Here is a 16,166-nt window from a genome sequence, read left to right on the forward strand (position 1 = left end):
AAGTGAATGTGCATTTAATCCAATTATTCCAATGTACTAAGGGTTTTCCCAACAGCCTCTGCTTCCAATCTGCCTGGATAGACTCTTTCTTGCCTGGTTTCTTTGTTAAGCAGGGAGACAAAATAAGGTCATAAATTTAGGGAGGGAAAATTACTTTAGATGTCACCTAAAGATATCTGGCACCCTTACTTTCCCAGAGGAGTAAACTAAAGTTCAGAGGACAAGTCATTTTCCCAAGGTCACAAACCTGGCAAGAGACAGAAGCAAGACTCAAATAGCAGGTCTAAGATTCCTTTCAGTCCTCCTCTTTGTTTAAATGATGGCCTTTTGTCATTTTTGAAGATACCTTTCACGGTCCCCAAATCCAGTGAATCTTCCCTTGAAATGGAGAAAATCCTAAGCAAAACCAATGGATATGGAGACTGCATCCCATTCCTTTTCTATTAGGGCACTTAAATTTTTCTTCCTCACAAGGGAAAGGCCACACCCTCACTAAGACTAACACTGACCCTTCCCAACAAGAACAACCCCTTGGATGTACTCTTTTTTTTTTTGGAGGGGGAAGGCAGGGCAATTGGGGTTGAGTGACTTGCCCAAGGTCACATGGCTAGTAAGTATTAAGTGTCTGAGGCTGGATTTGAACTCAGGTCCTCCTGACTCCAGGGTTAGTGCTCAATTCACTGTGCCACCTAGCTGCTCTGCTTGTATGTACTTCTGACCTCATTCCCTCCTATTTCCCCAAAAGATTTCTCTCCCGGTCATTCCTTATCTCCTTTAATCTTTAATCTCCCCACATGTACTGCTTCTGCCCTGCTGCCAACAAGCACTCTCAAGTCTCCCAGTCCAAAAGCAATAAAACCGAAACCCTCCCTGGACCCTAGCATCCTACAGGCTATGATCCTTTAACTCTTTTCCCTTTCACAATCAAATTCCTTTAAAAAAAAAAAAAAGTTCTGCATTTGTTGGCTCCACTTCTCATGCTTTTCTAAACCTTCTGCAATCTTCATCATTTAACTGAAATTGCTCTCTACAAAGTTACCAGGAGCCTCTTAATTAACAAATGTAATCCATCCTCTTCACCTCTATATCATTTGGTACTTTTGACCATCTTTTCCTGGTTATTCTCTTCTCTCTCTGCTTTTGTGACTATTCTTTCTTGTTTCTCCCAACTTTTCTGACTACTATTTCTGTCTCTTGCTCATCATCCATGATACATCCCCCAACTACAGGTGTACCCTAAGTCCCTATCTCATACCCGCTTTTCTCTTGTTCTTCTTCTTTCTTGTTCTTGTTCTTCTTCTTCTTCTCTCTGTCTCTCTCTGTCTCTCTCTCTCTCTCTCTGTCTCTCTCTCTGTCTCTCTCTCTGTCTCTCTCTCTCTGTCTCTCTCTCTGTCTCTCTCTCTCTGTCTCTCTCTGTCTCTCTCTCTGTCTCTCTGTCTCTCTCTCTGTCTCTGTCTGTCTCTCTCTCTCTCCACCTTCTGTAGGTTCAATTTTGCTCTCTATGGGAAACTCACAAAACTGCATAACCTTTTCCTCCAGAATGCCAATTGTGTATTTCAAATTGAATGTCTCATAGACAGCTCAAGTTCCGCAAGTCCAAAACAACTCATCAACTTTCCCCACAAATTCACTCCCCATCCAAACTTCTCTCTCTCTTTTTTAAAAGAATTTATGTGTATATTTTTAGTTTTCAGCTTTCAGCATTCATTTCCACAAGATTTTGAATTCCAAATTTTTTCCCCATCTCTCCCAAACCACCCACCCCAAGCTGGCCTGCATTCTGATTACTCCTTCCCCCAGTCTGTCCTCTCATATATCTCCCCCCTCCCCTTCCCTCCTTCCCCCTTACTTTCTTGTAGGAAAAGATGGATTTCTATACCCCCTTGCCTGTATATCTTATTTCCTGGTTGCATGTAACAACAATTTTTTAACATTTGTTTTTAAAACTTTGAGTTCCAGATTCTCTCCCTTCATCCCCTCCTTACCTATCCCCAGTGGGAAAACAAGCAATTCAATATAGGTTATGCATGCGTAGTTATGCAAAACATTTCCATAGTAGCCATCAAACCTCTCTTTCTATCAAGGGCAGCAACATCCTTCCAGTAACACAAGTTTACAATCTCAATGTTGTCTTTGATTTCTCTGACTTCCTCTTGTCATTTCTGCTTCCACAGGGTCTCATATATCACCTCTTCTACCCACACAGACACCATCCTGATTTAGCCCCTTACAACTTCTCACCTGAACTGCCACAGTAGCCTCCCAATTGGGATCCTTGCCTAAAGTCTCTCCTGCCTCCAGTCCATCCTCCACACTGACAGTGGCCATGTCGTCCTTCTGTTTAGTAAATTCCGGTGGCTCCCCTTACAAACTATTATCAGATATAAAATTTCTTCAAAAAAAGCTTCCTTAGTGGAGGACATTCTTGATTATATTCTTCTTTGCATATTTCAATTTTCATGTTGGTGTTTGTCAAGTTCAGAAAAACAAAAAAAGTTAAAGTTATGCATATATTACATATTGACATAAATTACAATCCATTGTAACAAATATGTACAAACATACCCATATGTATATATCCTCTGTCTGGCATTTGAAACTCTTCATGTCTGACTCCACACTACCTTTCCAGCTTCACTCTATCACCAACATCACTGTGGTCCAACCAAGATGAATTTCTTACTCTTCTCATACATATCACTCCTCTGATCTCTGTCCTTGTAAGGTTTCCCCCTATACCTGGAATGCACTTCACCCTCAGCTCCAACTCAGTTTCTAAGACTTGACTCGAGCACCTCCTTCTATAGAAGATTTTTCCTGGTCCTTCCTGGTTATTATTTTACATCTGTATCTTTTTTATATGTGTGTGTGTATATATATATATATATATATATATATGTGTGCAAGATTTGTAGAATGTAAGCTCCTTGAGGGCAGGAACCGTTTCACTTTTGTTTTTGATTGTCCAATGCCTTGTACAGTACCTGGCACTTAATAAATGCTTGTTAATTAAAAGCATTATTATGAATGTTGTTATATTGTGGATCTTTGTGTCTTTCTTTAATTTCCTTGAAATATGTGTTTAGTAGTACATAGTACACTGTTGCAAAGGGCATTGTTCTATTTATGACACCATACTTCTAGGAGAAATGTGATAGAATAGGGGAAAAAACACACAGGATGGAGTTAGGTGTCTTGGGTTGTAATTGCAGCTCAGTAACTATCTTGCTGTGGTCTGGGGCAATTCAGTTTCACTTTCTTTTTTTGTTCAGTCTTGTCAGACTCTTCATGACCCCATTTGGGGGTTTGTTGTCAAAGATATTAGAATAGGTTGCTATTTCCTTCTCTGGCTCATTTTACAGATGAGGAAGCTGAGGCACACAGGGAAGTGGCTTGCCCAGGGTCACACAGCTAGTCTAAGGGCTAATTTGAACTCAGATCTGCCTTACTCCCAACAGTTCTCTATCCACTGTACCATCTAGCTGCCACTTTCTAAGCCTCAATGAATTTTTTTATCAGAAGAGTTCTGGAAAGCTCATTAAAAAAAAAAGTTTTATTGCTCTTTTGTTTTTAGACTATTATCATTTCCCCCTTATTTCCCCACCGCATCACTTCATATTCTGTATTGTAATAAAGAAAAGTATTTAGACCAACAGACATAATAGCAATTTGATCCCATATTGTATGTCACATGTCACATCCATAATCTACCACATCGTTACTGAAAGGAAGTCATGAATATATCTTCATGGACTGGTTTGTTTTGTTTTGTCTTTGTATCTCTGGGGGCCTAGCACAATGCTTGTGGAGAGATCATCAGTTTTTCAGGGCTAAGATGGGTCATTCTATTTAATCAGGGTTCCACTGCCTTTTATGGTTTTTATTATTTGCATTGTTACGGCTTTTTGTCCACTGTTCTGATTCTGCCTGCTTGATCCTGCATCAGTTCATTCTATGTTTCTCTAAATTCCTCACATGCATTACTTCTTAAAGTGCAATACTATTCCTTTATGTTCACTTAACACACAATTTGTGCAGCCCTTCCTCAGCTGATAAGAACCCATTTTATTTCCCGGTTTTTGCCACCACAAAAGGTGCCGTTATGACTCTATGAAGGGAGGAAGAGAAGGGAATAAGCATTTTTATAATACTGTACCTACCATGTGCCAGGCACTAGGGTAAGGGCTTTACAAATGCTATCTCATTTGATCCTCATAACAACCCCGAGAGGTAGGTGCTCTTATAATTTCTGTTTTTCAATTCAGGAAACTGAGACAAAGAGAAGTTAAATGGCTTGTCCAGGGTCTCATAGCTAGTAAAGATCTTTGAGCTAAGGTCTTCCTGGCTCCAGGCCTAGCTCTCTCTACCCATGATACCATCTAGGTTCCCCTATGAATATTTCCATATGTATGGGATCTCTCTTTTTTCTTTCACTTCCTTGGGATATATCACCCTTTCAAAGTCCATTGCTAGGACAGAAGTGCCTTTACATAAGAATTAAGTGACTCCTGCTAGTGTGTGCTGAAAGAAATGAGTCTGTTTATGTGGCTTGTTTATAGGAAGGCCTAAAAGGGAAGAATGTGTATCTTAATTGGAGACAACCGCAGGAAACTAGAGGCAGAGACAAAAACAAGGAAAGGACACTAGGGCAGACTAATGATCCCTACTAAGGCCAGACCAATAAATACCTTCAATCAATCTAGGCCAGCTCTACAGCCTTCTCAAAATGTGACTAAGTCCCACAAACTAGGAAAGCCCTTTAACCTTCCTGTCACAAAGACAAGGACCAGTGCCTCCAAAGCAGAACTAGAAAGGAAGGGATAGGGAAGGGACACAATCAGGGAGCTCTAGGAATGATAGTCTTCAATCCATGGTGGGAAGAGGGAGTCCACAATAAGTCAGGACTTCTTACTCCCTGCTTCAAGGCAACTTAGGTATCATGGTAGCTCCATGGATGACGAAGGCTTGGAGTAAAGACAGAATCAAGATTGCTCTAGGTAGACACCTGGTCATTGGTATACTTTTAATAAACTCTGTAGTTAAATTAGAAAACATGTGCCCATGTCTCCCCCATCCTGAAAAAAACCTTCACTTGATCCTTCCATCCCCATCAACTATTGTCCTATATATTACCTTTATAGGTAAACTCAAAATGGCTTCTGACATCTCACTGAAACTACTCTCTCCAGTACTACCGGTGATCTCTTAGTTGCCATACCCAATGTCCTTTTCTCTATCCTCATTCTCCTGGACCTATCCGCAGCCTTTGACACTGTTGATCACTCTTTCTTCTTTGATACTCTCTTCACAGTAGGTTTTCAGGATATCACTCTTTCCTGGTTCTCAGCCTCCCTATATGACCACTTATTCTTTCTCTGATTTTTCTAGAATCTCCTCTAGCTCTTACCTTCTAACCATAGAAGTCTGTCAGGGTTCTGTCCTAGGTCCTCTTTTTGCTCTTTACTACTTCCCTTGGGGATTTCATCAGCATCTATGTGCTGATCCCCAAATCTACTTATCCTGCCCCAGTCTTTCTGACCCCTAATTTCATGTCTCCAACTGCTTTTTAGACATCTTGAATTGGATGTCCAGTAGACATCTTAAACTCAATATATCTGAAACAGAACTTATTATCTTTTCCCCTAAACCTTCTCTATTCCTGTAGAGGGTTACACCATCCAGTTCCTCAGACTTGAATCCTAGGAATCATCCTGGATTCCTCACTATCCCTCATACACAAGACCCTCCACCACATCCAAGCTGGTGCTAATTTCACCTTTGCAACATCATCTTTCAAATATGTCCCCTTTTCTCCTCTGATACTTCCACCCTCCTCACCTCAGATTTGTTTTACAGTGATAGCTTGCTGGTGGGTCTGCCTGCTTCAAGGCTCTCCCCATTCCAATCCATCCTCCATTCAGCCACTAAAGTCATTTTCCTAAAGTACAAGTCTGATCATGTCACCCCACCCCCCTCAAAAAACTCCAGTGGCTCCCTATTCCTTCCAGGATTAAATATAAAATGTTCTGTTTTGGTATTCAAGGCCCTTCATAACCTGGTTCCCCCGCTTAAACCCTGCCCCCAACTTTTTACACTTTACTCCCCCACACTGACCTCCTGGCTATTCCTTGAACAAGACACTCCAGATCTTGGCTCCAGGCATTTTCTCTGGCCTGGAATCTGTCCTAACTAAACTCTCATCTTTTACTAGAAATCTTCTCCAATCCCTCTAAATTCAAGTACCTTCTCTCTATTAGTTATTTCTTACTTAGCCTTTATAGAACTTGATTTGTGTACATTTGTTTGCATAATGTCTACCCCATTAGATTGTAAGCTCCTTAGAATTGTCTTTTGTGGGGCAGCTAGGTGGTTCCGTGAGTAAAGCACCAGCCCCAGAGTCAGGAGGACCTGAGTTCCGTTCCTGCCTTAGACACTTCACACACACACACACACACACACACACACACACACACACACACACACAAAACTAGCCGTGTAACCTTGGGCAAGTTACTTAACCCCAATTGCCCTCCAAAAGACAAAAAAATAAAAAATTTAAAATAAAAAAAAAAGTTAAAAAAAATTTTTTTTTGTATCCCCAGAGCTTATCACTGTCTGGCACATAGTATTTTAGCTTAAGAAATGTTTATTGATTGATTATTTTTCCAAAGCTTCTATCTATTAAATTCTCTGGCCAATCTTAAAAAAATCTTCCTTAGAGGCAGCTAGGTGATACAATAGTTGTACTATATTGGGCTTAGAATCAAGAAGACCTGAATTCAAATTCAGCCTCACACACTTACTAGCTGTATGTCCTTTGGTAAGCTAACCTCTGTCTGTTTCAGTCTCTTCAACTGTAAAATGGAGTTATTAATACTAACTACCTCCCAGGGATGGGAAGATTAAGTAAAATAATATTTATAAAGAGTTTAGCACACTATGTGACACACAATAGGAGCTTAACACATGCTTCGTTCCTGTCAGGAAATTGACAATCTGATTGAAGAATGTTCAAAAGAATGATACAAAAACTGTTACAAAGTAGAAAGTGATAAAAGGCAAAGAAAGGACTTGCAAGGCTCACGAAGAGGAAGTGATTTGTTTAGTTTCATTCAGGCAATAGTCATGAACTTTCTACCGTGTTTCCCCGATAATAAGACCTAGCCCGAAAATAAGCCCTCCCCTTACTGTGTAAGATTCCTCTAAAATAAGCCCTCCCCCGAAAATAAGCCCTGTTGAGATTGCTACTGTAGTGAAGGTGATCCCCTGCGCTACACGCTACATTACGGTACCCTCTGTATGCACCGTTCCCCCCCTGGGTGAAATGCAAGCCGCGCTCCGAGCTGCATCCAATCAGAGCTGCAGCAGTGAGCACATCATCCTGTTCTTCCCCAGTGATTTGCTTATTGAATAAAGGTACATTTTTTTTGTTCACATTACCTGTTTATTAAAATTGCTGTCAATGTTCATTAAAATAAGCCCTCCCCTGAAAATAAGCCCTCTGGTGTTTTTCTGTCCAAAAAATTTAATAAGACAGTGTCTTATTATCGGGGAAACACGGTACTTACACCACATTGTTCCACCATGCAAAAAAAAAAAAAGGTGAGGCAGGGTTTTAAAGATTGAAGAGCTTTTCCCTTTATAACCTGTTACAGATACAATGTCCACAGAAGAAATGTGGCCTAGTCATACATCCAGCCCCGAGTTCAATTCCTCAGGCTCACTTTTTTCCTGGTTGTGGTGCTGGTCTACAAAATGACAAGCAGCTGGTTTTACTCACTTTATGCATTCAGATATGCTTCTTATTAACTTCCAGGATAAGAGGTAGCACAGCAGGAGCAGAGGTTTTGGTAGGAATCAATAAGAGACAATTTGACAGATTAGATTTACTTGACTTGGGGGCGGCCAGGTGACTCATCGAGTAAGAGTACCGGCTCCAGTGTTGGGACGACCTGGAGATAAAATCCTGGGCTCAGACACTCAGCACCACACCCAGAAATAACTGGCCATGTAACCTTGAGCAAGTTACTTAACCCCGATTGCTTAAAAAAAAAAAAAAAAGATTTACTTGACTTGGTCCCAGAGGGCAAAACTAGAACCGAGGGGAGGGAGTTAGAATGAGACATATCATTGAGACAACACACAGCTAGCGTCTGAGGTCAGATTTGAACTCAGGTCTTCCTGACTCCAAAACCAGAGCTCTATTCACTGTGTTACCTAGCTGTCCATCTTCATTTTATAAACAAGGAACCTGAGGCTGAGGGAGATTGACTTACCCTGGGTCTCACAGTGAAGAAAGAACCTGAGGCTAGAATTGAACTTGGATCTTTCTAACTAACAATTACTTATCAGTGGTCCCAGGACCAGGAAGGGCAGAGCCATGGTTAAAACTTAAATTTCTGTACTTCTGGGGAAGATAGTGAGCTTCCTAGAGTCCTTTGGACATTTAAACAGAGGTTGGATGACCACTTCTTTTTTTTCAGTTAACAGGCATTTATTTTTTCTCCTTCAATATAAAAAGATGGTGAAAACCTTGCAATAAATACATATAGTCAAGCAATACTAATTCCCACATTTTCCATGATTTTTTTGCATCATTCTTATTTCTTTTCCCAGTTTTTCCTCCACTTCTCATACTTGATTTTCAAAATCCTTCTTGAGCTCCTCCATGGCCTCTGACCAATTCATATTTTTCTTGGAAGCTTTTGATGCAGAAGCTCTGACTTCATCATCCTCCTCCAGATCCATGCTTTGATCTTTTTTGTCCCCAAAAAAGGATTGTATGGTCTGATTGTGCTTCCTTTGCTTGTTCATCTTGCCAATTACTTGACTTTTGCCTCAGTAGAACTCTGCTTACAAAATGGAGAGAGATTTGTCCCAAATCGCTGGGGTTTCTGCAGCTGCTGGAGCTATTAATTGGGCGCCCTCTTCATAGCCCCCACAAGCTCTACCACACTGGCCACACACCCCAGGACTACCACCCAAGACCATGATCCAGATCCAAGCAGGTCAAAGCAAGAGCGATTATCCTCTGAATGGTCTCTTGGTCCCCCTACAATGTGCAGGCCAGGAGTTCTGGAAGCAGCCACGTGGCAGCAGCTGCAGCCATCATGCCTCCCATCCACTTCTTGCTCAGGGGGCAGGGGCCTGAGTACTCTCTTCCTTCACCCTTCCAACAGAGTTCCCCACTGACCTTTTATTTTCTCTTTGGCATTTATGGGTTGAGAAGTGTGGAAACCACCACAGCTGCTGGTGATTCACTCTCCTGAAGTCTGCTCTGAGCAGTCTGGGCCACCCTGGGGCCAGAACCGCAGCTCACGGGGGACTGTGCTCAGCTCCCAGTGTGCTGCGATAGGCCCTTCCTGTCAGCCTGCCACATTGGCTTCAGCGGGAGATTTGTTTCTCTTTATCTCTTTGTGGGTTCTATAGCTTTACAATTTGTTTAGTCATTTTTTTTTACAGGTATTGGAAGTGGTTGGAGCCAGAGCCCACACGAAGTTTCTGCTTTTACTCCACCATCTTGGCTCCACCCCCTCCCACATTTTCCATGTCTAAAAATATCTTACACTAAATCCATCACATTAGGAGGTGGGCAGCCTAGATTATCATTAGTCCTCTGGTATCATAGTTTATCATTGTACTGATTTGATGAGAGAGCTGAAGTCTTTTTTTTTCCATTCTTCAAATGCTTTATTAACTTCTGATTTACATCATTTATTTCCACCAGATTTTCAGTTACAAATTTTCTCCCCATTTTTCCCCTACCCACCACCCCAGAATAGCAGTCCCACAGGATATCCCTTCCTCCAATCTGCTCTCTCCCATATATTCTCCCATACCCCCTTAGACTTTTCCAGTAGGGCATGGTGGATCTCTATGCCCCAGTGCCTGTATATCTTCTTTCCCAATTACATGTAAGATTGTATTAATAATAGTATATATGTATATATACTTATAAACATTTGATTTTAAAACTTTGAATTCCAGATTCATTCCCTTCCTCCCTTGTCACCCACCCTTACTGGGAAGATAAGCAGTTCAGTATAGGTTGTACATGTGTAGCTAATGCAAAACATTAACATAGTAGCTATATTGTAAAAAACTAACTATATTTCCCTCCCTCCTATCCCACCACCCACTTGTTCTATTCTCTACTTTGATCCTGTCCTTTTTCAAAAGTGAGTGCTTCCAACTTCGCTCCCCCTGAGCCTGCCCTCTCTTCCATCATCCCCCCTCTCATCCCCTTCCCCCTACTCTCCTGGAGGGTGAGATACCCTATTTAGTGTGTATTTCATTCCCTCCCTGAACCAAATTCAGTGAGAATAAGGTTGACCCATTCCTTTTTGCCTTCCTATTCTTCCCCTCCATTGTAACCATTTTCCCTTACCTCTTCTTTATGAGATAGTTTACCCCATTCTGTCTCTCTCCATCTCCTCTCATTATATTCCTCTCTCACCTCTTAATTTCCCTTTTAAGTATCATCCCTTCCTATTAAATTGGTCCAGTGCCATCTATCTATGTATACCTGTAAGCATATATACACACATTCACACATGTATTCATATGCCCATATACCCTCCGAAATAGACATATATATATATATATATTTCTATTCCCTTCAACTATTTTCATACTGAGAAAAGTGTTATCAATTACAATTATCATTTTTTCCATGTGGGAATGTTAATAGTTCAACTTTGATCAGTGGCTTATGATTTCTTTTCCCTGTTTACCTTCTCAAGCTTCTCTTGCTTCTTGTATCTGGATGTCAAATACTCTATTCAACTCTGTTTTTTTCATCAAGAATGCTTGAAAGTCCTCTATTCCACTGAATGACCACATTTTCCCCTGAAAGATGATACTCAGTTTTGCTGGGTAGGTGATTCTTGGTTTTAATCCCAGCTCCTCTACCCTCCGGAATATCCTATTCCAGGCCCTTCAATCTCTCAGCGTAGAAGCTGCCAGATGCTGTGTTATACTGATTGTGTTTCAACAATATTCAAATTGTTTCTTCCTGGCTGCTTGTAATATTCTCTTCTTGACCTGGGAATTCCACAACCTGGCTATAATATTCCTAGGAGTTTTCGTTTTGGGATCTTTCTCAGGAGGTGATTGGTGGATTCTTTCAACCTCTATTTTGCCTTCTGATTCTAAAACATTAGGGCAGTTTTCCTTGAGAATTTCTTGGAGGATGATTTCTAGGTTCTTACTTTGATCATGGCTTTCAGGTAGTCCAATAATTTTTAAATTCTCTCTCCTGGATCTATTTTCCAGGTCAGTGGTTTTTCCCATGAGATATTTCACATTGCTTTCTATTCTTTCCTTTGTTTGGATCTGTTTAACATCATCTTGATTTCTCTTAAAGTCACTAGCTTCCATTTGCTCCAATCTTAATTCAAGGGAATGGTTCTCCTCATTGAGATTTTGAGATTCTTTTTCCATCTGGCAAATTCAGCTTTTCAAGGCATTCCTCTCCTCATTGCCTTCTTGAGCTTCTTTTGCCAATTGAGTCAGTCTGTTTTTTAAGATGTGATTTTCCTCAGTCGGGCTGTTGACTCTCATTTCATAATTTTCTTGCATCGTTCTCATTTCTCTTCCCAATTTTTCCTCCACTTCTCTTATCTGCTTCTTAAGGTCCTCTATGGCCTGTAACCAGCTCATATTTTCCTTTGAAGCTTTTGGTGCAGGAGTTCTGACTTCATTGTCTTCCTCCTCTTCCATGCTTTGCTCCTTTTTGTCCCCAAAATAGGAGTCTAATGTTGGAGTCTTCTGTTTGTTTTGCTTCCTTTGTCTGGTCATGATGCCCCTCAGTCACTTGACCCCTGGGTTTTTTACCACAGTAGGACTCTGCCACCAGACTGGGGAGTTTTTGTCCCAAACGCTGGGGTTTTTTCAACTGCTGGAGGTATTAGATGGGTGCCCTCTTTGAAGCCTCCACATACTCTGGCAAGCTGCTCACACACCCCAGGACCTCCACCCTAGACCGCAATCCAGATCCAAGCAGGTTAAAGCAAGAGTGATTACCCCTCAGACTGGTCGCTTGGTCCCCCTACACTCTGCAGGCCAGGAGCTGAAGCTGCCGCGTGGTGCTGGCTGACTGTGCTGGCATCTCAGTGGCTTGACGCACTCTTCCTTACCAGGTCCCAAAGTCCAGACTGCACTGACCTCTCACTTTGTCCTTCGCATCTATGTGTTGATAAATCTGGAACCGGCAACAGCTGCTGCTGATCTGGAGTCCCTCAGGTCCTCGGCTGGTCAGGCCCACCAAGGGGCTACAGCCTTGGCATGGGGCTGGGCTCAGCTCCCAGAGTGCTGGGCTGGCTAATTCCTGCAGGCCTGCTGGGCTGTCCTCAGCAAGAGGTTAGCTTCTCTGTGTCATTTTGTGGGTTCTGCAGCAATAAAGTTTGTTTAGAGTCCCCTTTTTATATGGATCGGGGAAGGTGGAAGCAGGAGCAGCAGGGAGGTCCTGCTTCTACTCTGCCATTTTGACTCCGCCCCGAGACCTGAAGTCTTTCAAAGTTGTTTATTACCTTTATAATGTTGTTACTGTATAATTGTTCTCCTGGTTCTACTCACTGCATTCTGCATCAATAAGAGTTTTCCCAGGTTTTTCCAAATCCATGGTTTTAATTTCTTCTAGCAAATGGCATTCCATTCTATTCGTACATCATAACTTGTTCAATCATTCATTACTTGGTTGATAGACACCGCCTTAGCTTCTGGTTCTTTGCAACTAGAAAAAGAACTGCTATAAATATTTTAGTACGTATGGGTCCTCTTCCTCTGAGACATAGGCCTAGAATTATTTCTGGGTCAAAGTATGCACAAAATAGCAACAACAAATGGGTGTTAGGTACAACCTCAGCATTGCTCTAATGTGCATTTCTCTATTATTAGTGACTTGGAACATTTTTTTAAATTTTATTTATTTACTTACTTTAATTTACAACATTCAATTCCACAAGCTTTTGAGTTCCCAATTCTCTCCCCCTTCTTCTCCTCCCTCCTTTCCCCTCCATGGCACCATGCAATCACATGTTCTGGAAATCAGTTCTACAAATACCTTCACATTAAACATTAGTCAAGTTGTAGAAAAGGATTATAACCAATGGAGTGAACAATGAGAAAGAAGAAACAAAAAAAAAAAGAGAGAAAGAGAGCAAGTGGTTTTCTTCAATCTGCATTCAGATTCTGCAGTTCTTTCTCTGGATGAGGATATCCCTTTCCATCATGAGTCTTCTGTAGTTGTCTACTAACCTTGTATTGCTGAGAGGAGCCCTGTGTATCAGTCAGTCATCACAGATATTATGTGTCTGTAACTGTCTACCGTGTTCTCCTGTTTCTGCTCCCTTCACTCAGCATCAGTTTTTATGTCTCTTGGAGCACTTTTTCATATGCTTTTTTATAGCTTGGATGGTCTACCTTTGAGAAGTGTCTAATCTAGTCAAATCTTTCACCATTTATCAATTAGGGAATATCTTATTCCTATAAATTTGAATCAATTCCTTATGCCAGAGCATTATTTCTCAGGGATATTGTATAGAGTTTTGTTGTTATTCAGCCATTTCCAACTCTGTGACCCCATTTGGGGTTTTCTTGGCAGGGAAGCTGGAATGGTTTGCTATTTCCTCCTCCAGCTCATTTTACAAATAGTAAAAAGTAAGGCAAACAGGGTGAAGTGATTTGCCCAGGGTCACCCAGCTTGTAAGTGTCCAAGGCTAGATTTCAGGAAGATTCATCTTTCTGATCTAAGGCCTAGTGCTCTATGCACTTCCCCACCTAACTGCCCTAGACAACCTGAGCAAATCTTTGCAGACAAAATCCACCCCAAGCCCTTCAGTTATTGTCCTTTGCTTTAAAACCTAAAAGTTCATTAGAGGTCATCTAGCTCAAACTCCTCCTTGGCAAAGGAAAAGGAGATCCAGATGTCAATTCACTTTCCTAAGGTCATGCAGGTAGTAAGTGTGGCAGTCAGGACTCCGTCCCAACTTGTCGTACTAGCCATTGCTTGGAATATTCTCTTCCTTCCTGCCACATCTTGGAATCTCTGATTTCCTGGCAGTCTCTGCTCAAGGACCACCCTGTGCCAGTCTCTCCTCATCCCTTTAGCGGTTAACCTTGTAAGGTCACAGTGAATCTACCTTGTACATCTCTATATTTTGACTGTGAGCCCCTTGAGGGCAGGGACTGTTTCATTTCTGGATTCCCAGCACTTAGCTCATTTACAACCTGTAGCCTGGCACATAGTAAGCATTTAATAAATGCTTGCGATTGATTATTCACTTGAAAATCCAGTCCTTTTATTTCACCTAATTCCCGATATAGGAGATTTGGCCAGGTTTCTTCTGAGCAGCTGTAGATCTCTTTTAGGAAGCAGACTGAACAGATCAGCAATGGAAAGAAAGCCATGATTCTGTCAGTCTTCCTTGACTGACTTCAGTGTTCTCCAGCCCTTTTTGTAGTAACTTGGATTTATGTAGCACTTTAAAATTTGTGATGTAAGTTACAAATATCTCATTTGGGAGGGAGGGAGGTGCTATTATCTCCATTTTTCATCATTGTTGTTGTTGTTTCAGTCATGCCTGACTCTTTGCGACCTCATTTAGGGTTTTCTGGGCAAAGATACTGGAGGGGTTTGCCTTCTCCAGCTCATTTTACAGATGAAGAACTGAGGCAAACAGTGACTTGCCTAGAGTGACACACCTAGTGTCTGAGGCCACATTTGAACTCAGGTCTTCCTGACTCCAAAGCCAGAGTGTGCCACCTGGCTGCCCATCTCCATTTTATAAATGAGGACACTGAGGCTGAAGGAGATTAAGTGATTTACCCTAGGTCACACAGTGAAGAAAGAACTTGAAGCCTAGATGATTCCTGCCTCTACTCTGGTCATCCTTGCACTTCTCCTGACCCAGAGTACACAGAAGTAGCAGCAGCTACCTGTTAGAAACCAAGCACACTGCAGTCAAGGCCTACCTGAAAGCTGGCTGCAACACTCACCAGCTGGGTGCCTGTGGTTAGACACCTAAATTCTCCCGAAGCTTGTTTCATCTGTGAAAGGATAAATGTCATACCCTTCATGGGGCTGTTATTATGAGAAATCTTAGTAAATCTTTGGGTGATCTATACAATCTGAGCAATGATTGTTACTGTTCTGTGAGTGGCCTCAAACTTTCCAGGCAGAGCCCTAAGCCAGACATCTCAGAGCTAAGGGAACATCAGAAGCAAGAATAGGGGAGATGTTCTGGACCCAGCTCAAGGCCCCATCGCTGGTACTCCAGGCAGTTTGCTTTCTCTAAACATTAGATTTGGGAATACCAACCATAACCATAGTTTACTATGAGTTTTCTTTTATCACTGCTCCTCTAACACAGGAGCCTTAAGTCACATGAATCTTTATCCCAGGTACATTCTCAGAGCCAGAGTCCCTCAGAATCCACTCTTCCTTTTTTATGTCAAAATGTCTCACTGAGGAAAGGTTTTTAGCCCCTCTTCCTGCGAGCCTCACCCCTTGGGGTGGGCTGACACCATCTCCCCTGCTAAATTTTACAGGACCATCTCACAGGGCTAAAAGGGAAACATCATGTACACCAGAATGCATCAAAAAAAAAAAATGTGAATCATTTAGGCTAAATTGATCATTTAGGCACCTAGTCCATGTAAGGCCATGTGTCCTCTACAGGAAAAATATAGAATATAAGATGAAATAAGATCAAGTCCCTGCTCCAAAGTGTTTTGAATTAAACAAGGTAGAATAAGTTTCAGAAGTAACCACAATACAGTGTGGTGAATTCCAAGCAAAATGCTGAGATATCTTAAGGGGCAGGCAGATTTCAGGGATGTAGAAGAGAGGAGGGTGAAAGAAATGGCCTAAGGTGGGCCTTGAAGGGAGGAAACGGAATGGTCAGAAATTAGAAGGGCAGCAGAAAGGTCATCCAGGCCAACTCCAGGATAGGGCTAAAGACTCAACCAGATCTTAAAGGACAATTCAATTCAATGGGCCTTGAATGGCAAACTTTACTTGGCACAAGGAGTTACTCTAGGGCTTGAGAACATACAATCCAGGCAGATAGCACAACCTGATGATGTAGGTGCAGAGTAGACTTCCAATTATTTTGTCATCTACTTTTCAGTAAACTGAAGAGAAAGGTGGTAAGACCAGTCTAGAG

This window comes from Petaurus breviceps, unplaced genomic scaffold (assembly GCF_028583685.1).
Source record: "Petaurus breviceps papuanus isolate PSGF00001 unplaced genomic scaffold, PetGlider_PUasm1.0 65, whole genome shotgun sequence".
In the NCBI taxonomy this organism is placed as follows: Eukaryota; Metazoa; Chordata; class Mammalia; order Diprotodontia; family Petauridae; genus Petaurus; species Petaurus breviceps.